This window comes from Pseudopodoces humilis, chromosome 3, assembly GCF_049639895.1.
Source record: "Pseudopodoces humilis isolate 2021_Gansu_Grassland_sample_001 chromosome 3, ASM4963989v1, whole genome shotgun sequence".
NCBI classification, from domain to species: domain Eukaryota; kingdom Metazoa; phylum Chordata; class Aves; order Passeriformes; family Paridae; genus Pseudopodoces; species Pseudopodoces humilis.
The window spans coordinates 60071303-60096728 of NC_142202.1; the positions used below are offsets into that span (position 1 = coordinate 60071303).

At 39.7% G+C, this 25426-nt stretch overlaps 1 protein-coding gene across 1 annotated transcript in view; it reads right to left on the reverse strand.

The window, feature by feature from the left end:
* TMEM200A (transmembrane protein 200A) overlaps positions 1-12027 on the reverse strand; it is a 53949-nt gene extending 41922 nt beyond the window's left edge. Inside the window, exon 1 of the mRNA XM_005518345.3 lies at positions 11820-12027. The gene's annotated coding sequence lies outside the window, so the exon portion shown is untranslated. The remainder of the gene's footprint in view (positions 1-11819) is intronic.
* Positions 12028-25426: the final 13399 nt, after the last annotated feature.

Below are 25426 nucleotides of genomic sequence, written 5' to 3' on the forward strand. Positions count from 1 at the left end.
GTCAGGATCTCAAGACACTACCAGAGCAACAGTAACCAAACAAGAATACTTCAGTATTTTTACAGTGTTTTTGAGCTCACAGCAGGAAAAGACAATTTCTGACTGTCATCATTCAGTACTCAATCTGAAATATCTAATCCTCCACCAGTTGTGTGACATATATTAAAACTTTCATTAAAATCGAGGATTTATACTGATGCAAAATATAACAGTAGCTGGGAATTCAAATTCTTACGTCTTTGCTGACCTTTTTAATTTATACAACTCTAAAAATTAGCTTTGAAGAAGTCATTCAGTGGTCCAGTATGCAACTCCTAGGTCTTTGCACCCTAGATATAAGCAAAGCTGAATTACCATTTGATTCCTGAAGCATTTGCTACTCTGATGTAGGAAAAAGAAAAACAGATGTGAAGCAAAGGAGGACAGGATGGATCTCCTACACTACAAAGAGAGGAGACAGCATTACATGGACACAAAAAACCTGAAGGATTTAAAGGACTATTTGACAGAGGAACAGAGTAGACCAGCAATTATCACACCTTACATATAACACCATGTCCATGAGATTTTTACATGTTTTACTACTCTCCAATATCTTGTCTACATCTATACAATACAGGAGTGGCTTGGGTTCACTTCTGTAGGGCTACAGCATTAAGGTGCTCCTGCAGCTATTCTCATAAACAAAAAAGTAGGGCCTGCAAGCCTCCATATGAAGCAAATCCACCACCTGATTTTATTTTTTTAACAAAGAGAGGAGCAACAGTTACACAAATTCCCCAGCCTTGTACCAAGATATATATATACACACACACCCATACATGGAAAAGGCAGGTTTGCTTGAGAAAAACAGACATTACAGTCATATCAGCCTGAAGAGCCACATTAGATTCAGATGAACATTCAAATAATGCAACACTAGCTTGTCTACATAGCCATGCTTTTTCCATGCTCCTTCTTCAAGAGCTATCCAGACAGAATGTGGAGAGTTGCTGCACTATAAATATGCAGTCTGTCTCTGTAAAAACAAACAAAATCCATATCAAGAATGAGCAATAAAAAAGTTTTACAATAAAGTATCCCAAAAACTAAAACACAGGCCAAATATAAAATTATTAACAGAAGCTATTCATCAGCTTCAATTTTATCATTCTCCCAAATCTGTAACGTGAAGTTGTGTAATCTTTTGTACATTGATGGAATCCAGGACCATTTCTCTGTATGTTTTTCAGATCCCTGCTGCGGCTCTTATTTTCTGTTTTCACAGTCTGATCATGATGACTGATAATCCTTCTGAAAAACCTGTTTAAAGCAAGTTATGCTCAGCAACAGTCATCCCCTAGCTTTTGCACACAATGAGCTTGCTTAATCACAGCCGTATGGTTTTACATGTGACATACGTGAAAGTGATTTTAAAGGCTTTTTAAACCATTTCTATTGTTTTGACCAAATCTCAAATTCTATTTTTAAGGAAATCCTCACTGCACCTAAAACAGAAAGAAATGTATAAAGTAGGATCTGTAGACATTTTCTGTCTCATCCTCTCATTGATGTTGCTGTCTAAGAAGGTAATTTCCTATCAAGATGAGATTTTAGGCACGGAAATTTAGAAACCTGCCCAGTTCCTTAACTTTAAGCTCCATGTGATTACATGCTCAAAATCCCAGCTTTTTGAAAAAACAAACTGCCTCAAGATCTAGATAAAAAGTCTTGAAAACATGAACCTCATGCTTATCTTAGCAACCTCTGTGAATGCTCGTTCCTGCAGACCTTCTGTCTGCCTTCCATATTGTGAATCAGTGTATGTCGGCTGGAGCGTGGCTGGAACACCTCCCCAGGATACACTATCCACAGCACATCAGCCACAGCACATCACAATCTAAAAGGCAGAAACATGGTGAAAAGGAAGACAAGAAGCAGTACAAACACACATATGACAGTGCTAAGGATAATCTTTCAAAGCAATGCAGTTGTTGAAGAGAAGCTTTTAAGTTGAGTGTTTGCGAAGATTTCTAAAGTTATAAACCTCTGGAGAACAGCAGGCACAACAGATCAGACCCCATTCTAAGGCTCTTTACCTGCTCTGTCAAAGCCTCTGCTGTCACTGCTGAAGACATGAGTTTTATTCCTACCATGTTTTTTCTCTTCTAAATTGCTAACCTTGGCAAATGCAAACATTTGGCCTCATCATTCCTTGTGGATGTACTGGAAGACATGAAGGAAAGCAGTGTTTTGATATTATTGCCACACATACTTCTAGCCATGCTACAAAAGACCTACTTCTTCCAGTCATTCAGATAAGAGCATCCTTACTACTTGACTAAGATATTATTTGCAAAAATTATAGTCTTGTCGCTATAAAATAATTGATGTTTGTGGTTGTTGCTTTACTACTGACCTGTCCATTTATCTACATTCTGCCTTCATAATACCATTATATTCACAGTCCTGCAATTGTCAAGTAATGAGAATTTACCTACAGCTGTTTACCTACAATTTTTTTACCAAAGTATAATAAACTGTATCAATTTGTATGAGTTTTCTGCTACAGCACCCAGCTACTGAATGCCTGAAACTGAATCAAATGTAGGTGATTAAGCACAAAAATGAGACTACTAATATAAAGCAATCAAGGAACCCACATACTAAACATTACCCAGACCTCCAAGCTTCACGTCTGACCTGAGAAGCCACAAGTCTCTGAGTCCTGGAAGAGTTTCAGCCACATACTTTTGGAAATACGGGTATTCCCAAGCACAGTCTTACTGTTGGAAGGGCAACATTCTCAACTAATTTCAGAGCACATGACTCATCAGAAAAGTCTTCCAATCCAAATTTCCATAACATCATCACCCGCTCCAAGGGCCTTCTCAATTTCAGACTTGTTTCACTACACTCTCTCACTTTCCCCATCCAAATTCATAGTCTGCTGTAGCAGACCTTTCATATTCTCCTTTTTTTTTCCTTCCCATTTCCCCAGTAAATGCTTCTTAAACTGTAAGAATAGCTAGATTAAGGAAAAAAACTCCAAACTGAATTCTGAAGCCTGTCTCTTCAGTCACAAGGTTTAACTAAGCTGTATTTAACCTGAGGGTAATGCTGATCTTGGCTTTTTAAGGAATTTTAAGCAATGTCTTAGGCCCATTTCCCCAAGCACTCAATATTCTCAGCCGAACATTACCTCCTAAGCACAAATCTGGAAACCATGATGACAAACCTTACTCAGAATCAAATTTTGCCTAGTAAAATATTCTATAAAAGAGATAGAGTCTTCCCTAAGTCTAGGTCTAAACTCCGGAAGGAAGGACTGCAGAGACTAAGGCTCACACAGACTACTTTCAGCTCCACTTTCTTCCTTTGGAGTTTGCCTTCCTTAACACAGAGTAAATACTTGGTAACATGCACACCGATAAAAATGGTTGTAAAAACAAAGATTAGGTACTCCCAAAATTCTTTGGAGAAAGCTGGAAAAACCATGACAGTCATATATCAAGAAGTCATAGAATACTTGAGATTGGAAAAGACCCCATGAATCCAACCGTTACCTTAGTACTGACTTCCAAGTCCACCACTACACCATGTCTCTACATGCCACATCAACATACTTTTTAAGTACCTCCAGGGATGGTGACTCAATCACTTCCCTTGGCAGCCTGTTACAATGCTTGACAACCCTTTCAGTAGAGAATTTTTTCCTACCCTATAATCACACGTTTGCATGCTATAAAAGCTGCACAACACAACATTAACAGAAAGCCATACTACTTCATCTGGGCCTAGCCTCTCTTAGTCTAAATCTAATCCTATGACAATCTTACATTTTTTACATGAATTATATATGTAATACCATCTAGTCATAATCTCCAAATTTCACAGGGAAAAACCAACCAACCAAACATCAATCTAACTGAATTTAAAAGTTTGCAAGATTAAGAACTTAAATAAAAAAGAACTACAGTTTCAGCTATAACCTTTTTTCATTACCATTTCACCTGTACAGCCAATAGGACAATAAAAAAATTACAAACTTGCATTCTGCAAAACACAGCATTGCTTGTCCTTAATCAGTAAACACTTCTGTGTGTAATTTAATTGGTATGCATACTGGTAGCAGACTTGGATTGGACCCATGTCTTTCTAATATAATATAATCTATTGAACTATGTTCCAGCAATGTATGCAGATATTCCACCAGGGGCACCAGTTAATGAGGCCACGTCCTAGGAGAATAATATTGAATTAGCAAAAGAATGGCAATAAATTCAGAATAGGCGTCTGCAAAGTAATTTGAGAAGAAATGTCTTCCTGGCAAAGAAAAAAGCAAATACTTTGTAGGGGTCATAGGAACGGTTTGGGGAAAGCACTTTGGCACTGAATTAATGCAAAGTGATTCTACTGCTCTAAAGTCTATAAAATGTATTAATAGGCAAGACAGGACTTCCCAAGAAGAGTCTGTTAGGCCTCTGGATGTTTATTATTAATATCTGCTAGCCATTTTTGTACAAGCTATCATTACCAGGCAAACAAATGTGACATTAAGAAACTGTCAGCTAGACGTTTACTTTGTAAATTTTATGCTTGTTTGGCAAATCTCTTGTAATCCATTTGGGAGTATGGTCACTGTATCAGTCAAGCTGGAAGTGACCACAGTAGATCATCTGGTCCAACCTCCTTTCTCAAGCAGGAAAACATGGCATGGGATTGTATCTAGACAGTTCTTCAATATCTCCAGTGAGGGAGACTCCACACCCTCTCTGGGCGATCATTCCACTGCACAGTCACTGCACAGTAAAGAAATTCTTCCTCGTATTCAGGTGGTACTTCCTGTGCATCAGTTTCTGTCCGTGGCCTTTCCTCCCAGTGGTTTGCACCACTAAGCAGAGCCTGGTTCCATTCTCTTGGCACCACCCTTTAGACATTTATACACATTGATGAAGTCCCACCCAGTCATCTCTTCTCAAGGCTGAACAGGCCCAGCCCCCTCAGCCTTTCCTCATAAGAGAGATGCTCCAGTCCCCCAGTCATCGTCACAGCCCTCCCCTGGACCTGCTCTAGAGGCTCCACGTGTCTCTTGTACTGAGGAGCCCAGAACTGGACACAGCACTCCCCACTAGGCCTCACTAGGGCTGAGCAGAGGGCAGGATCACCTCCCTTGTCCTGCTGGCAATGCTCTTCATAATGCATCCCAGGATGCCACAAGGTGGCTATGCTCTCGGTGTCCCAGTATGTCATTCCACCAAGTCCACAAATTTTGTGTATCCAAACAATGTTCTAAATTCCATTTTCCATATTACTGAAGTTACTAGTGTGATAGCAAGCTCACATCAGATTTCTTTTAACATAATTAGAGCAGACAATGTCTTCCAAATATAGCTTTTAACACACTACTTCTATTTAAAATCTGTGTATATTAGGATGATTGTAGTAAGACAGTAGTTTCGGCTGAGATGGAAAGACATTCTAACAAGTCATGGATCTCGTACTCAGTATGCCTGGTGTCCCTAGGCACAGGCCCAGGTGGTGGGACCCACCATGTCTCTTTCACACTACCACAAGAATGCCAGGGACATTTGTGGTCAAGGTCAGCTAGCAGCCTCTCAGGAACTTAGTTGGCTCCGTCCAGAAGCTCTTTCTAAATAGTCAGTTTGGATATGACTGTCTGAAAGATGGTTTAACAGCCACACAGAGCCAGACCACTCTGGCTGACCTCATGGCCAGAAAACATGTCTTGGCTTCATTAGTTCCTTTACACAGATACAGCAAAAACATATCAGAAAGAAAAATCTGTGCAAGTAGGGTAGCTAAGTATTCACAATAAATACTAGTTAATTATCCAGTGTTTGAAGGATGTTCTCATTGTGCTTATTCTGCTCACTGGTCTTCTGGGAGACAATGACAAATTACATAGATCAATATGGTGGTAACTTCTGGGTTTAGAGTATTAGTCTGCTTGAAAATGAAAGCAACAGTTCACCTAACTTTCAAGTACTCAAAATGAAGTTTCTGTCTTTGTAAGCAAACTATCCCTCATAGCTCCCTTTCCTTTCTTATGTCTGTCTAAAACTGATTTACTGACAGTGTATCTTCTGGAAGAAGTGTTTAACATCATTTTTGCAGAACATTTTACTTACAACACAACAAAAACAGTTCATTCAAAATGCATCTCAGTGAGACAACGATTAATCTCTTCATTTTCCAGTCTGATTTTCCATGAGATGCTTCAAAAAAGAAATACCACCAAATCTTTTATTCTTACTTTTATTCTTATTCTTATCTCCATTATTTGTGTTTCTTTCCATTCATAACTCTGGATGTAGCATAATTTTTCTTTAGAAATGCAACTTACTATGTTTCATCCTTTTTCTGCCTTCATATTTTTTCTGTCTTCAATACTTCCAATTTGTGTTTTGCTCTTTGTTCCCCTTTCCTTTCTCCCTTGGCTTTGTTTTTGCTTTTTTTTTTTTGTCTGTTTTCTGTCATCTAACTTCTTCCTACAAAAATAATAGTCACACCTCAGGTGAAACAAGCCAACTGTTAAATACACAATAATTTACAGCAAGAAGCAGACCTCTGCCAAATCTCAAACTGTATCAGATTTATTCAGCTGATCCCACCATGACATCCATCTCTAGAAAGCACTCTTGCAGAGCTCGTCCTTTTTTCCAAGCAGAGGGATGCCCTGCACCTTTTGCACCAAGTTTGTCTAGCACAAGATCATACAAAAGACATCAGCTAGAGCAGCTGTTATCTACACCCTGTGTGCTTCAAGGAACAGCCCTTGGGAAAGCTTGTTTGCTGAAGTAAAATGCTGCCCCAACACACAAGGCTGCTTTCATCCCTCTTTATGAAGGAATAAAGTTGTACATCTCACATGTACATCACATATGTGATATGCCTTTGTTACTTTGAATTACCCAAAGGAAAGAGAAAACTCCAGGATTCTGAGCAACAATTTTACTCCAGATGGATGGACAAATAATAGCACTTCTCATTTAATACATAGTAAAATGGAAGTGATGAAATTAACTAGATACAAACTCATTCTTCAACAATGTGCAACTGATTACAGATAAACAGAATGATTTATTCAGACACATTCAGATGGAGAATGTGAAAAAAAACCCTATATTACTGTTACCACTGACACCAAATTCAACATAAGAAGTGACATTTATAACAGGCTTCTAATTAATGTGCTTTTATGGTGGTTTAAATTGACAGAAATAAAAACTACTTTTCCCTTTTATTAGAAAAAATAAGTATGACTACTATTGAAAAGCTCCTTAAAAATTGGTTTGTATCACATTCACTCTCTGAGCTAATGCTACAGATTTATAGCTATCGAAGCACAAACCTCTACTACTTAAAGAATTTAGTGAAAGCAACCAATTGTCAGAACTGATAAGCTATTAGCACGCAACTGTATCAATGCTTTGTCGAAAATGTCCTTCCCATTTTGCAGACAGCAGGAATGTGGTTTCAACTGACTCAAATTTCCACACTTTTTAATCAATTGGTTTTAAAACCACAACACTGGGATGATCAGCCCAACCATATCTGTGAAACAGTAACTAGAAAAAACAAACTCATATAAAAAGGGTTGTTTCCTCTTTCCTTCTACTTCTTTGTCTTTCAACTAGTTCCTATGAACAGTAACCTATGCTATATTTTGCATCTATTGAGATTTTTAAAATCTAATTTATTATTGAATGTATCTAAAGCATTCTTCATTAAAGTCCTTTTTTTCTGATTCAGTAAGAGCTTCATCACTCAGCTTAGTGAGGAAAACTTAAAAGACAACTTAGAGAAATATCTCCTTTGTTTCTACTTATTTCAACTGGGGGGAAATCGTCACACTTCTAACAAAAGGAACAATTCCAGTGGTATATAACTGATAACAAGATGTTGATATAGACAGGCACAAGAGAGTAAAGTGAAAACCATTTACATTTCACATAAGACTTTTCAGAATCTTTATACACAAAAAGGTAGTTGATTGCTTTCTTTTCCAGAAATACAGCAGAAAATCTCTGCTGTATCATTACATCTCATTTGCAATGCTCCTCAGATGCCTAGTTTTGGTCAGGTGGCTTTGCACCACTGTGTCATACTTTTTTAGGTACTAAAACAAGCAGAAAAAGGAACGATAACTTCCCCCAACTAGAAACACTGATGGATAAAGGAAATGGCTGAGGATAAACATCCTTCTTTCTCAGGTCTTCTGGACATAGAATACTTTTAAAATCACCACAAACACTTTTTGCTACTGCTGCAGATAAAAGGCTTCAAGTAGGTCTGTACTACAGGTTATCCATCCCATTTGGCTAGCTGTGCAAAAAAAAAGAAAAACCTGATTTTTAAAAGGCATCTACAAATCACATACTTTAAAATCACTGATCATATAAGAAAGTTCAGGAAAGAAAATGTAATTTCATTTACACTAAGAGCTCAATATAACTTCAGTACTAAGTTCTGTCATCAGGTCATTGGGTGGCAAGATTCACCTATTTGAAGAGCAGTTACGTATACACATGCACCTGGTACTGAATTGTCTGATGTGGAAATAGTTAATGATGGAACAGAGTAACAAGATCTTGCTTTAGAACTAGACTGAAGCCTCAGCATGAAAGTTTAGAACAGTGCTTATTCTCACACGCTCCACAAATGGTGGACACTGAGGAGCCAGTAAAACTAGTGGGCAGAGCAACAGCAGTGTAAAACATCTGCTCAGTCGTTTAATTCAATTATGTTGTCAGCATTTCACCCTTCCATGCAATCAACAGTCCACTTAACCCACACAATCTCTGGGTAAGTAGGTTCTTATGGTCTACCCAGTAAAGAAGAAAACTAGAAACTTTCCCGTACAGTATTTTTATTGTACAACTAACGTGCTAACTAAAACTAGAGCACTAACTCAAGCAGTGCTTGCAATTTCCATTTACTTCTAGTAGGCTTGCAGAGTATGTGTGCAACTTCTCTAGAAAGATTTTTAAATCCTCAACTATTTATTAGTACCTTTGAGTTATTCAAAGGTAATTAGCAGCACAGGAAGCAATACAAAGATTCTACTGATAAATGGGCACAGAGAATGGACCTCCCCAAATCCTGACACGATTTCTTCCCATATTCATCATAAGGCAGCATCAGAATTTTTAACAAGGTTTCAGAGAATACAACGGTCTTCTTAAAGGCTTTTACATGGAATTGTAATACAAATAGCATTCTACCTGGTTTTCAGCTGCCTTTCCAGATGTATTCTCCTTAGACTCTATTTACCAGCCTCATACAGAGGTCTGAAACACATTAAGATGTCTAAACTGGCATGAGACACCTATGCCTTTATGTTACAAATGTCTTCTACATTACTCTCCTATCTCACAGACTAGAAGATTATTTGCAACTGCCTCTTTGTTCCAGCATCATGAAATCAAAAATGTAGATTACAAGACACTGATCTGTTCATAAAGCACAATGGCACCAAATCATCACCACCAGCTAGGACACAAAGTTCCCCTTCTACTACATTCTCTACTAGTATTACAGACAAGGATGACAGGATTTTACTGTTAAGTATAAAAATAAAAAAAAAAAAAAGCGAAACTATTCATGACAACAGGTTTCATATATTTTATATCATAACTTGGTCTGGTTTCAGTAATTTTAGTGGGAGTTTTCACTGATTTTCAGCATTTCAGATTTCTGGCTCCTAAAATATACTGAGCAAAACACAAGAAGTATCAGTCTCCTCCTGCTGTTGCATTGATGTACTTTACTCCTTAACCAAATTTTACTTTGCATTTTCCCCTTTCACCCCTAAGAGGTGAGATCCAACAGAGAATATACAACCCATGAGATGTGGCTGAGGTGAGCACCTGCACACAGCACAGGTATTTTGTGTCTAGGCCCAGCATACAGGGAAATAGAGGCAGAACACACTGAGAGAGGGCTTGGTCCAGGGAAGGTCCAGTAGTGCAGTGAGGTCAATGAAGAGTTTCACTGAAGTTACCAGGACCTACTGCCATGTGCAAAGAACTCAGATCTCAGGTGATGACCATCAGGGATGGAAGATGGAGCTGCATACTTGCTTGAGAGTGAGCAAACTTCTCAGTCCTTTGTCAGAGCAGGACTTGCTTAGCCCATACTTCACAGGATTAGATTCAAACAGCTCACTTTTTAATTGCTCAGATAACAGAGCTTCAATAAAAATTAATTCCAGTGAGTTTATATTGGGCAAAACCATTTCTGTGCATAGAATAAAATAATTCTAGTGCACTGAATGACTGTCTCAGTAGCCCAACTTTCATTTGGATCATTGTTGCAATCCAAACAAGGAATAACAAATAAAATGTTTCTATGCCAACAAAATATAAATTATACATATGATTTTATTTCCCAAATTACTAGTTAAGTACTTTATATCTTTATCCATGAGAGTGTTTTTCTATTTTCAGGACAAAACATCTAATTGTAGCTCATGTTTTGAATTACTAAAAAATTATCTTACAATTATCATCTAACAAGTATTTAGCTAGAAGTACATTTCCTGGCAACAAAAGTACACTAAACCATTCCAAACTTGAATGACCCTTTAGCTTCATCATTAGGGAACTTCAGTTACATACAATGGAAATATAATTTTCTGGTTTAAATGCTGGGGTTTTAGTCACACTTTCTACAGAACAGCACCAAAACTATTAAAAGGAAGGAAAATAAAAAGCCCCACTGCTTCTTCCTATTGGGACGCTTGGTTTCCATCACATGGATTGCATGCACCATCTACTTAGAGAAAAAATAAGAGAATTGTTGCTCGTGTATTGATCTAGCATCAAGGTAAGCCACAGAAACCTTTGCTGACAGAATTTTATTGAGCAATATAGTCCTCATGTCCCAAGAGCATTATGAAGTGAAAGTCCACTACATCGCTACAGGTTATTTTGTAGTTCATGTTACACAGAACGCTACACTAAAGGAATACTTTTGTCTTTGAACAACAAAACCCGTTTTATTTTTCATAACTAGTGCATACAAAAGACTATTATTAAGTGTCAAGTAGATGCAGCTACTGCAATTCCAGATCGGCACAACAGCTGCACACGTATTTAATTCAAGCGTAAACACTAACAATGTTTGTCTTAGTAGAATATCAGGAGTATCTGCCATGCACCCGAGCTGTTCGCAGTACTTTTGTTTCAAAGTCTGCCTGCTTATGTCTACCCGGTGAGCGATTTATTTAGCCATGAGTTACGTTCACACGCAAGGAAATAGGGCAAACCCCTTGCCGTCCCCATCTGTCTTTCATCCTTCCAGATAACCAGCACACCACCATTTTCCCCGCAAACAAAGGTTAAAGAAAGCCCAGCTCCTGTGAAAATAAAAGCAATGGGGCAACTCGCGGGGTCGGGAGCGGCACGGGGGGCTCAGCCCGGGGGCAGCCCCCGGCGGGGCAGGGCTGAGCCGGGATCCCGACCGGCGGGGCAGGCGACGGCAGCACTAAAGTATTTCGGACCAAGAGCAGACAAAAGAGGGTGTGTAGCAGCTGCGCGGAGCGCGGCAGCCGCCGGCACGCCAGCCCGCTCCGTTCGGGAGGCAGAAAGTCCATTTCTAGCAGGGAAAAACCCACCCACCCGTGCCGCTCCCTCCCTGCCCCTCGCCGCCGAGGGCAGGGGCGCGTCCCCCCGTGCCCCCGGCCAGCGCCGGCAGGAGCGCGCAGGGCGCAGCCCCTCCGCTCCCGAGGAGAGGTGACGGCTGCGGGCGGGTTGAAGTTCGGGGGCGAGGGGCAGACCCCGACCGGACTCACCCCCACTCGCCTCGCCGCTTACCTGTGGGGAGGTGCGCGGTGCCCGCAGCCCTCCCGGCGCAGCGAGCTGCGGAGGTGCGCCGTGCCCGTCAGACACGGGGCTTCTCCGGTGAGGCGGCGGCTGGCTCAGGGAGTGACAGGGCGGCGGCTCCCCTCGCCCTTCCCCGGCACCGTGCTCGGCGAGAGGCGGGCGGGGGCAGGCATGGCGAGCAGGCAGGAGCGGGGCCGGGGCGGTCACTGCCGGCCGGAGGAGGACGCCCGCCGCCCGGGGGCTGCGCGCCCCCCCCCCGCCAGCGCAGGGCCAGCCGGAGGCGGCCTCCCCCTGCTCGCCCCGCGGCGACGGGCGGGTGCCATAGCAGCGCTCCGCGGGAGCCGCCGCGGGAAGGCCCGCCGAGCAGCCGCCCAGGGGGGCGTGGGCGGGCGGCGGCTCCGCGGCGCAAAACTTTCCCCGGCTCCCCTGCAGGGTGCCCGGGCGGCGCTCGCCCCCGGCGGCGCTGCGGGGGAGGTGGAAGGGCACGGACCCCGCTCTCACAGCCGGCCCCACCGCTCCGGTCCGCTTAGCGCCGCCTGGGCTCGGCCCTCGCCGCCCGCCCGCAGCAAAGTTTCACTCCGAAACCTCGCGGCTGCGGCCCCATCTCCATGGCAACGACCCCCTGGTTTCCCTGCGCTCCCCACGGGACGAGGCGGAGGCGGGCAGCCCCCTCTCCGGGCGCGACGACGGGAGGCAGCCGGGACCAGCCCAGCGGGCGCTAGGCAGGTCTGGCCGCAGGCAGCGCCCGGGACGGGACGGCAGCCGGGGAAAGGCGCAGGCTGAGCCGCAGGACCGGGACGCCGCTCCTTCTCTACCTCCCGCCCCGGGGGAAGTTTGCCGGCTCCCCGCTCCCGCCGGGACCAGCCGGCCGTGGCGCCTCCGCTGCGGGACCTCCCCGCGCTGCTCTGCCGGCAGCCCCGGCGGAGCGGCGGGTTTGTATCGCGCCCGGTTCCGCCCCGCCGGGCCCAGGGGCCGCGGCCGCGAGGGAGGAGTCACCGGCGGGCGGCCGAGGGCGGCGGCGCGGGAGCGGAGCGGAGCGAGGGGGTGCCGGTCACGGTGGTGCGGGGTTTTCCGATGGGAATCGGCCTTTCCCGGCGGGGGTCGGTCTTTCCTGACGGTGCAGGATCTCCGGGTGCGGGACCGGGTGCCCGCCCTCCCTGACCCCGGTGGGGTGTGAGAGCCGGACGGAAACCGTGGGAGCGCAGAGTGATTCACCGCAATGTGGGGGCTCTTTACCTCGGATGCAATTATGTTTTATGATTCAGCTTTTCATTTTTATTTTATTCATTCTTATTTTGGAGGGTTTCTTATGAGGCCGCCCGCCCACCCCTCGTGTCCTGTCAGGGACGGCAAAGGTGATCTTCCTTGTGCTCGCACCTTCCAGTCGGGCGAGGTAATCCAGCAGATGCGCTTAGGAGAGGGGATGATTCCAACCTGCATGGGAGCCCTCCACATTTATAAGTCAAACATATCTTCTGGGGGGGAAATAAAAACTACTCTGCACTTGGTTTGCATTGATAGCAGGTTTTATTTCATTTTTTAAAGTTGATTGGACTTAAGTGTTGCTCTTTCCTTTTTTTTTTTCAATTCACCACGATTCTACCTATGCATCTCCCCAAAAAAAAAAAAACAAAACTGAACTTAGTATAAATATATCTATTTTTTTCTGGGGAAGTATTTTCCTCAAGACAGTGGCTTAGCAGCCACCATCCATCCTGCAACAGTACTTCCAATCATAAATGCCTACAATTGCTTTGTGGTTGTACAGTGTGTTGTGAGCTCTCAGTATATGCTTTATAAAGATTGTAATCCTGATGGCTGCAGTGACAGATACTATTCCTCAGAAGTTTGAAATACTGCATTTCCAGCTGTTTGGCATGTTTTGTTTCAAGGAGTGAAGAATCACTTTCAAGTGTCAGATTTCTGTCTGTTCATTCAGCTATTGCTGGATCTGTGATTTGGTTTGTGTGTGATGTAACATGTATTTCATGTCAGCTAGTGAGAGGACAGGTCTGCCAGCAGTTGTGTACTTCAGAGATGTCAAATTTTGAAAGGCCCAGCTGTGTATCACAGAGGCAATGGATGAAAGGGTGATACATACCCACCAAATCCCAAGTAAATGTAATATCCCTACTAGTGAGAAACCAGATATTTTCTTTAGAATTTATGGAAAATGTTGATGTGGAAGAGATAAGGAAACTTCACACTCTTGTGCTGTCAGTAGATGATGAAATGTTGACCAGGCATGTGACACGAACCACTGCTGGTTTCACCTCTGCTCTTGTACTGTCTCTGGAAGGGCTGGGGCTTTTAAATCTAAAAGGCAAAAAAATTGTTCGGTTCTTGCTACTGACCTTTCTTTTCCCTCCAACAGTGGACTTGTATAGAGTATCACTGTACCTTTTTTCTTGTGGTTTAACCCCAGCTGGCAACTGAACACAACACAGCCACTCACTCTCCCCTTGTGGGATGGCAGAGAGAATAAGCAGAGCAAAAGCGAGAAAACTCATGGGCTGAGATGAAGATATTTAATAGGTAAAGCAAAAGCCATGTGTGCAAGCAAAGCAAAACAAGGAATTCATTCACTGTTTCCCATGGGCAGGCAGGTGTTCAGCCATCTCCAGGAGAGCAGGGCTCCATCACATATAGCAGTGATGTGGGAAGATAAATCCCATCACTGTGAACATGCCTCTCTTCCTCCTTCCTCCAGCTCTGTTTGCTGGGCATGATACGTACACCATGGAATATCCATTTGGTAAGTTGGGGTCAGCTATCCAGCCCCCTCCCAGCAACTTGTGCACCCACAACCTCTCCACTGGTGGATTGGAATGAGAAGTGGAAAAGGCCTTGGCTCTTAGATAAGCACTGCTTGGCAGTAATTAGTTTTATCAATAGCACAGTTCCCGACAGCTAGCCCCATACTAGCCCATACTAGCTGCTATGAAGAAGCCATTCTCATAAATCCACAGATATTTATGTTCTCAAACAGTGCCCATCCTAAAAAAAGCCCTAGGCAAGTGACAGAAAGAACCAGTGTGTTTTCAGAGACAGAGTGAATAGGTTGAGGGATTAATTTCAGTACTGTTACTAGGTGAGAAGCATCTCTAGGGTAGATTTCCCCTTGCATTTGCTGTATGTGCAAAACCCACTGACAGTGAACCACATAATTGTTGTTTTTTTACATGATCCATAAGTTATATGTAGAAAAATGTGATCATTTATATTAATGTGGGCAGCACATTTTGTGGGAGATTTCTGTGGATTATAGTACAAGAGCTGCCCACCTAAGTGACAGACATTTGGAAGAGGTGTTTTGCAAGCAGATGAAGCTCAGTTTTGCTACTTGCCTGTGTTGCCTGGAGCCATCTAAAATTCTAACATTGCATTCTTACAGATGGCTAGTGTCCACTCCTTCTCCTAAATACAATAGTTTTATACTGACCTTAAAGTCATTGGTTTAAGGAATTTGTTCCTGATCTGCAATAGAAAGGAAAGAAGAGGATAAGGCCCCGAGGCTCCTCAGATCTCAGTCATCTGCACATCTCTAGAGAGTCAAACAACATTAAGACCAATATTTCAGGCATTAAATGTCAACACTGATATTGCTAACACTCAGTAAAACAAAAGTTTTAGTACATTAATTATTAAAGTGGTTACTTCTGAGATTACAGCAAGAATCAGTAATTTTAGCATTATGGGTGAGATTCTCCCTTTGAAAGGCATGGAATATTTTTATTTGAAAGTTGGAATGTCAGTATTCTACTAGTTTCCCTTCCAACCTACACCTTTCAGTTCATGCTATGAAAAGCCATTCATTCACTGTAATAAGCAAGGCAGTGGGTGGATTAAATTGTGTGTCTTCCATAAATTTAATCCAATTAAAGAGAAAGCTGGCATTCTTTTAGCTTTGGACAGGATAATTTTTTAAGATCCAGATCCGTTTCTACTACAAACTTCACTAAAATTTGTGACACTTGACTGTCCTGTGTAATAATGTAGTAAATGTGAAATATCCTGATTTGGGAACATGAATGAAATTGAAGATTGGAAGGATCCCCACTAGAGGTAAAGAGCTGTAATCAGGTCCAGACCATAACAGTGAGAATAAATGACACCGTAAGTTTCTATTTTTGCTAAGGCTTACTGTGACTTGTACTGTGATACTGTTATCTTACATACCTTACTTTCCTGATTATATATATAAAAATAGTCTACATCTGTTATCCCTTTAATTCTGATTAAGATGTAAAAGAAATCTTCAAACCATCATGTGTTTTAATAGATTTGTTAATACTCAATATTTTTACAGTGTAATTGGCAAGAATATGGTCTTTATAAGCAGTGAATGAGTGTCAACAATTTCTTGGTGATAATAAATTATTTGTTAGTCAGTAGATAATAAAGACATAATTGCAAACACAGCTCTGCTTTAATGACTGATTTCTGCCTCTGAAAGTACAAAATCTAAGTCTTTAATCTGTACATGAGAAAATGCTTAAGCAATCAAGGACTGAAATAGCATCTATTAAATATCAAGCCTGTTCCATGTACTCGGGACATATAAACTAGTAACCAAAATCCAGTCATAAATGATCTGAATAATCCCACTGCCTCTCTTCAAACAAAACCCACCTTTCCTCACCATGAGAAATCTAGAAGAGGTGTCCTTACTGCTTTTTCTTATCCTATGCTATACTGGCCATATACATGTTATATACTGGCTTATACATGCTATACTGATAGGTTAGCTCCTTGCCCCTTAAGCCAGTCTCTATTACCAAGCAACAGCAAGATGGTTAACAGGTAATTAATTTATTTTTTTCTTTTTTCTTTTATTTTTCTTTTTTCTCTTCTCCAGGAGCTCATCATGAATACTAGCAGAGCTACTTTGCTGGTGTTTGTGTAACACCAGTGTGAAACTCATCTTGATATTGCCCAGAAAAATCTTGCAAACAACTTGACACCACTGATTCTCAAGCTTACTAGTTCAATTTCTGGTGCTTGTCTGTTACACACTGTCTTTACTCAGCTGGAAGTTTTTCATAGCATATAGCATCTCCTCTGTTTGCAGCTGCATGCCACCAAGGCAAGTCAGTGAGATCCTGTTTAGCAGAAGTATGGTGCAGATATTTGGTAACAGCAAAGAAAGCCAAGAAACACAGGGCCAAGAAAATGTCAGAATCATACAGAGAATCTTGGCATTTGTCACTGTTTATCTTAACAATAGTTACACAGCATGCAATACTATGTAATTTGCCATTTATTGGCTTGAGCTTTACCTCAACCAGTTTCTGAAACTAGTGAGAATACAGACAGAAATGTCTGCTTCCAAATGATTTGTGAGCTGTCAACAGCACTTAAAATGCTGATTTAACTTAATCCTTTCATACTTTCCTACAGTCTAACTTTTTAAAAAAGGATAGAAACTCAGCACTCCAAGTATGAAGAAAGTCTGTACCTATATAAAATAAAGCTTTGGAAATCATGTTGGTAATTTCTTTAAGTAGAAACTCAAGGTTTTCTCTCTGCTAGCATTGAGATTATATATGGCTTTTTGTATATAAAAAATAATTTTCTGGAATATCTATTCTCTTATTAACAGTTGAAGTATGAAGCAAGTGTTTGAATTGAGTGGGTTGTAATCTGACTTGAAGTGGTTTAGGAAATCAGATTTTCTTAAACATATTCCACTGACATAACAAAAATTTAATTTGGCTTCATTTGAAATGTTCATCTGAAGAATGCATTATTATACATGATGAATACCTGGATATGTTGGAATGTACAATGTTGGTGTCTAATAAAAATCATGGAAATAGAACCATTATTTATTATGCACATGTAGGTGAACAGGCTCTGAACAATACACAGAATAAAGGAAGTAAAATACCTGTGAAGTGGAACTCTAATGCATAGGATAATGAGAAAAAAAAAAATCCCAAAAGTTGTTTCTTTCTCTTGAGTTTATTACTAAAGTCCATGCAGCTTAAGAACTTTGGCCTGTGTTTGAGAGACTTTCTTTAGATAGCATCCTTAAACAGCAGCACCATCTTGAAAGAAAGTTGGAAAGTAACATACAGCTTTTATGTCCATCATACCAGAAGCACTTGATAAATAAAGTACTAGTGGAATATTTGTTTTTTTTAAAGAGAAAATGTAGTCTTTTCTCAGATTACTGAACTATTTGAAGTAGACACATTTTCTTCTCTCCATGTAAGGTTTCCTGATACTGAATCAAAAAACACAGCTCTTCTTTTTGAGCTTTCAAGTCAAGGCAAGAAGGTGGGATGCTGGGACAGCCGGTGGAGTATTCCTTTGTTGACATAAGGATTTTCTCTGCATTTGAAATGCCAGAAATAGTGCCAGCAAAATAGAAGATGGCTTACAGGATTGCCATCTTTTCATCATTTATTTCTGGGAAGATAACAAAAAGCAACATATTGTACAGCTTAACTTACTAATTTCATAAGAAACTTCCCATTCAAGCATCAGTCATACTATCTCCAGATAAAACTCCACTGGGGACTTTGAGAAAGTTAGAAGCAAGTGAAGCAGGACCATCTTTGAGAAGAGTATTGTTGCTCCTCTGAATGAAAATCTAAATCAGAGAAAGTATAATTGCTTCACAATTTTGAATGATGCCACTGAAGTATTTTATATGTAATAGAGTAATTATTTGTGGTCATTTCAGTTGTGCTGATAGTGAGTTTAGTCTTCATGCCATTCCATGCCATCCCAAATTTTCCTTTATTGTTGGGGTGGAGAAAACTATGAAGCACTAGGAGAAGTGAATAGAAGACTCTCGTTTGAAAACATGTATCCCTACCAAAATGTGTCATTAAGGGAAGTATCAATTATTCCTCTGTCACATATTTCCATAGAGAAAAAGCCGTATCTATGTAATAAATTCAGTCTTATTACACATGAAACGTATAAATAACTACCTACAACTGTTGCCAGTGTGGTTCCTAAATATTGTTGTTTCTAGACAAAATAGAAACTGGAGCTGAACAATAGCTTGATTTGTTAAGAAAACACGAGGGTGTTAAAAGCTTTCTGTTGTGAGGATCTTCCCATGTGACACAATTATGCAAGTCTCCTGTAAAAATTAATCCCATTTAGAGTCTAGGCAGAAGTTGGCTTTTATTTTAAAAGTTTGAGAAGGTGCACAAAACCTAAGCATCTTCTTGGAAAGGTCTTCTAAGGTCTTCTTGGAAATGTACCATAAAATAGCAGTCATCACTTCCAAGCTTTATGAAAAAGAGATTGTAGTTTGTTGTTCTATTACTTCTTATGCTTATTTCTAAAAGACAAATGCCGAATAATTCTGTAACAAAGAAAACTAAATATGGCAATTAAAACAGACTACTTAATGACAACAGGAAATTAGCATTTCCTGTGAGGATAATTATGAAAATGGTGTTTATGCCCAGTCCAACATTTTGGTTCTAACAAAACACAAATCGGTAGTCTGTTACTTGGTATTTCAAGGACTTTACCCTGTGTAAAAGATCAATCCCTATAAATTTTTTCTCACCAGTCCTCTCAGCATCTGGCTTTAGCCCCCACTCTTGTTGTTTGACTTTTGTTTAGGTTTTTTGTTTGTTTGTTTGTTTTGGGGGGTTTTTTGGTTGGTTGGCTGGTTGTTTTTTGGTTTTTTGTTTAAGTCTAGTGAAAATTTAAGGAGGGACTGAAGTTTACTGCTTAAATCCTGAGGAAGATTTTTGGTGAAGGATTGGTTTTGGTTTTTACATTTCAGTGGTGTTAGAAGCTAGAGTGTGGACGTGTGGACACAGGGAGCAGTGTTGTCTGACTTAAACTGAGGGAATAAACTTAAACTGAGTAAATTTATGAGTAAATACAGTAGAATTAAGGGAAGTATTCAATTTTTGTTGACATGGCATTCAGTACCCAAAATATTTCTTTTGATGAAGTGTGGCTTGAGCCTCCTCAAGATGCAGACACCATAAAATAAACATTTCAAGACATACTTAACTTTAAACATGAATAAGCATGTTTAAACAACTGGAAACCCCTTGGGTTTGGACAGAGTTCTGAGCATTCTGCTAAACTGACTCAGTGATGATTTTGGGTCTTTGTGCTATAAAAATAAGATTGGAGTCTTAATCCTTATTAGAGTTTTTCTAAAATATTCTATAAAACTTACTATTTTGTAGTTTTCAGACTTCACTTAAGCCTAGCAGTGAGGTCTTCAGATACTCTGTTTGTCCTGCTCAAGAGGTGTTCTGAAACAGTGGAGGAATGATCTAAGCCCTGAAGGAAAGAAGACAGAGTGGTCTTTCATGCCTTTTTGATTTGGGTCTGTATGAGTGCTATTTCTGCAATAACTTACATTTTTTCCTATCAACTTAGAAGATATTTTGGGTGGGTATTTTTTTCTGGCATGGAACTTGTGTTTTTAAATAGTGGGGTTTTAATACATACATATATGCATACATACAAAAAATATTACAATTACTGCTTGAAAAATATGTATTTCCCTCCTTCCTCAGAAATATTGCATTGCATAGAGATTCAAGTGTTCCCACAAGAATCAAGCAAGACTTTCTGGAAGGGGCATTGCTTCTAGAGGATTGTATGCTAAAGCAATCAAACTGAAAGATACGTCCCAGCTACAAAACCCAAAAAAACTGGAAAGAAATCCTTGACATTTTTAGCCCAGTTTAAAAGGGCATTCTGCTGTCTGTCATTTATGTAGACATGAGTTAGAAACCTGTAAACAACATTTTCATTTATGAAGCAGTAACCCAGAATACAGCAGATTCTCAGCATAGTTTATGTCAGAAATTTTTCTTAGAATAGGCTGTGGAGGTAGCTACTACATTAAAATGTTAAAACTAAAATTGTGGGATAGGGAAAACCTCTATACAAAGATACCATTGAAGGTTTTTATTTATGTTTTTAATGTTCTGTGTACTGCTTGAAGGATTCTAAATGACTATACAGGATGATTTAGATATGAACATGTAATCTGCTGCCAATTTCCAGAAAATCATTGACATAAAATGCTTAAGAGAGAAAGAAAATTAACAGAGGAGCCATTCATTAATGTGTTAAATTTCTATTACTAATAATTCTGACAATCATATCAATCTACCATTCAGTCTGTTTTATCACAATACTGTCTCATATCTCATTTATGAATGGGTTATTTATAACTCAATAGTTATTTGTGAAAATTAGATCTGTTTAAATGGTAATTAACATAGGAGCTTGAGAAAGGGAAGTCTGTTATTCATTATTCCCATACATCTCCCAGGATTTATTATATCAAAATCCTAAGTACAACACTATTCTCTTCAGAGAAATAGTGATACCTTCACTGAAACATATTAACCTGATAACAGAAGAACTTTGTTTTTAAGATATTTTTAAGCAATTTTCCAACTGTATTTAAATTAAAGGAGATACTCTGGAACAAAAAGCTCTACTTGACTACCTGAGCATATTGCTAATTGTTTCAGCACATCTGCTGATGAGCACATAGCAGGCTGGCCGGAGCCTTTGTTAATGAAGTTTTCCAAAATATCAATTCATTCTTTGTGTTGAAATGAAGCACATGGAATTTTGTCAGAGTCTAGTTTGTTTATCTTAGTGTCTCTTCTGAAAATATCTTTTTTCTTCACAGCTTGACCAAAGCTGGATAACGTCTTTCTCAGGAGAGCAGTTCTGTTACAGTTATTTATACATAAGCAGACAGTTTGTTATGTACCCATCTGCTCTCAAAATGTCATTGGCTTTAATGTGAAATTAGTGACCTGGATATGGCAGAGGAAAGTACTGCCTAATCCTTACTACCATTTTATCTGTTAATGAAAGCCATCATGTAGATGGTAATGGTAATGATGTTAACCTTGGTCTCCCAGTTATATTCCAATGTGAATATTTAACTTTTTTTTTTTTTAATTTTAAGTCAATTTCCCTCTACAATTTCCAATTGCCACAGCACTCCTGTTCTCACCAGAGCTATTAGATAGCATGTCTGTACACTGACTGACTGAAACATAAGAACTTCCATTTTTCATTTAGTCATCAGCTGTGTTTCAACTCTACTGTTTATTTACCATGGGACCTGAAGCATCTTAATATTCCCATAGAGGGAATATTAAATCCATATCTTTAGGGGGAAAAATGCTTCTGATTTGCAATACATTTCAAAGTATATTTTATTTGAACTTTGCCGCTAGCCAGTTTAATTCAGCTGTAATTCTGTGATTTATCTGAGATGTTGATGCCTTTAAAAGCACTTGACAAGCTGAGATTAATACCAGGCATGCTGACCAGCAGGTCTCATATTTTTTCCTACTACTGTGTTTTTCCCTCAGGAGTCAGGGATCATCAAGGATAGAAGAACATGATAGAGTATGATTCCATGAGCATGTTTTCACGTTTATTGTCAGAGCCTTTGTTTCCATACCTTAGCATAAACAGACTCATGACAGAAGAAAGGTTCAAGAATGCTGGCTCAGGACCATGCGGAGTAATGGACTTTCATTATCAAAGAGTGGGAGTTTGTTAGTCCAAGTGTAAATTCTTCACACATACTAATAATTAGAGGGGTTTGGGCTGAAAAATAACTTTCTGGAATAAAAATAATGAATGTCACAGGCAACAGAAGTTTGAAGTGCCACAACTTTCAGCCTTTAACATCTGTGCCATTCTGATTTTGACCCTGCTCTTATAGCATGTTTCTGAAAAAAAAAAATATAGAGAAAATGACGAAACTATTCTTTACAGATGACTTTTTGAGGTCATGATGAATCAAAAGGGGATGTTAGAAATACTGGCAAAGACTACTTTTAGTCTTGTGATGGTGCCTATGAAGTCTACAGATATGTGCATTCTGGAAATAGGAAAGCCTTGCCATGAAAAACATTCAGAAATACTTTTAAAACACTGGACTCCATTCAAATGGCTCTGGTTTGTTGACCTGTGGAGAAATCTGGAATCTCATCTCCATAACATAAAGTAAGTCACCGAAAATTCAGTCTCAGGACATATATGCATAGAAAAGCTGTTGTGAGGCAAGGTAGGACATAAATTTAAAGTTCATTTGCTGTTTTTCATAGTCTCCACATAGATAATTCATTTGAATTCATTTGAATCTAGGTCCTCTAAGGGATATTCTGACTTCACTGGAGTGTGTCAACATGTAGAGCTACTGTAAAATATATATTGATTGCAGTGTCCCTTACTGATTCGATCACTTATTGACAGTGTGCCATATATTGATCTCAGTCAGCGGTGCTCAGTGACAGGACAGGAGGAAAAGGGCACAAAGTGAAACCCAGTAGAGTCCCTCTGGACATTAGGAAACACTCTTTTACTGTGAGTACTGGCACATGTTGTTTGGGGAGGTCATGGAGTCCCCATCCTTGGAGAAGCTCAAAAGCCATTGCCTTGGGCAAATGGCTTCAGGTAGCCCTACCTGAGCAAGGATCAAGTGATCTCTGGAGGTAACTTCAAACCTCAGCTATTCTGTGACTCTACAGCTATGACTTCTAGAAAATTTAAGTTTACCCATTCCAGGTAGATTTATCAGATGAGGGAGGATAGAATTTAATTTTGTCCACATTACATAATAAGTCTGACACTTTTCTTGTCTTAGATATTAACTAACACCTTTCATCTCAAGTTAGCAAGCAAGGGTTTATCCTTTGCAATAGCTACAAAAAAAAACAGTGGTGGTAAATTGAATTTAATCTTGATCTGTTCTTGAGCATACATTTTTATACCAGTTGAAGTTAATTGCAACTGCTCAGCATGGATCCACATGTTCCCTAAGTGAAATTTATCAATATATTGTATATATCAATATACAATGCAATTACAACAATACAGCCACCTTATTAATACACCCATTTGCCTTTCCATTGGGTTGTAAACTTAAGTATCATACCCCTATTATCTCTGCACTTGTTGTTTACTCAAGTTCTTTCAAAACCCATACACCACTGTCACTATGGTGGTACCACTGTGTGGTAGCCAGGCTTGTTGAAATACTGTTCAATGCTTTCCACACTACTGGTGATTTTGTAGAAACTTCTTCAGGAAAATCCTACATTCCTTTAAATATACCTTTCAAAGATTTAAATGCAGCACACAATCCCAATGGCTTTGCATATAACAATAGAGAACCTTACACACGATCAAGGACCTTTTTTTATGTAGGCAATTCCCTTGATTTCAGAAATATTACTGGAATTGGGACATGTTGACAGGATCACAACGCTTTGTTTGTAGTACACATCAAATATTAACATGTGTTTATACTGTTAAATGGCTCATTGATTTTCTACCCTGTTCATTGTTTTCTTAGGATTCACCTGATGGTTTCCTCATCTGAATGTCTGAATTCATTACTCTGTTTTTCCTAATCTTCAGGACTTTTAAATTACAGACGGATTCAAATTGAACCTGCAATACTTTAGCTGTAATTGAATATCTTATAAAATCAAATCTCACTTCAAATCCTCTTGTTCAGTGATTGTTTTTCATTGGTGTCTGAATTATGTAAGTAATTTAAACAAGGATTTGTCTGCCATTCACATTTTGAGGTTGTCTGCTTTCCAATGAAATTCAAAGTTTCATGCATTTCACAATAAAACAGAATAATATATTTTCGGACTTTCAATACTTGGAAGCAGATTGTTCTTGATTTCCAGTTTGTTTGTATCTTAAAGCTCAGTGATTGTATGCAGAATTATTTGAAGAACCTTAAGCTTATAAGCCAAATAGAGAAGGCAAAGAAGGGAATAACTTAATATTATTTGTGGCTGTTTTCCAGTGGTAATCAATGATGTATATTTCAAATAACAGAGTGATAAATGGGTATCTGCAACGGGAAAGTTAAAAGTACAAATATAAGTTTATCATTCCCAAGCAGATGTTTACTAAAAGAAAAAAACTGCTTTTCTTCAAATGGATGACATTTTTCAGAGCTACAGATTCAGAACATGAGAGAAGGTGTTTAATGTTGCTTAATCCAAATTGTTTATACAGCTTTAGAGCTATTCCTTTTGCAAGCCTTTTGTGAGGTGGGGTTTATCTGCTTTCACAACAGCTGATAGAGGAATCATGTTTCCTTGCCTCTCCCTTCCCCAAAGCCAAAGATCCTGCCAATGGCTTGTGAGTTGCAGAAGGCAAGGCCCTGTCTAAGTCCTGATGACTTCAAAGAAACTCAACGAAACTGGAGAAACTTCATTCTAGTTCAGCAGCAGCAGCAGCAGCAGGAAGATTTTCATGCTCTTCAGTGAGATTATCATCAAGGCTTGAAGTTTTGACAGCTAGTCCTCTAACCCATACTCAGGAAAAGAAAGGTTGAAGATAGTATCCATTTTCCTTGAGAAAATGGATTTGAACAAATAAACAGGTTTATATTTTACACACCAATATGTACAGTTTCTAAAATTAGATAAACATATATAAGTGTTTTATTTTATCTTTGTTCTACTGGTCTTCAGAAATAAGTATTTTAGTTAGCTGGCTCTGTTATGCTTAATTTGAATGAAAGTTACAGGGTTTTGCTAAATACACTTTTTTCTGTTATTCCTTTTCTCTAAAATATATGCAAGCAT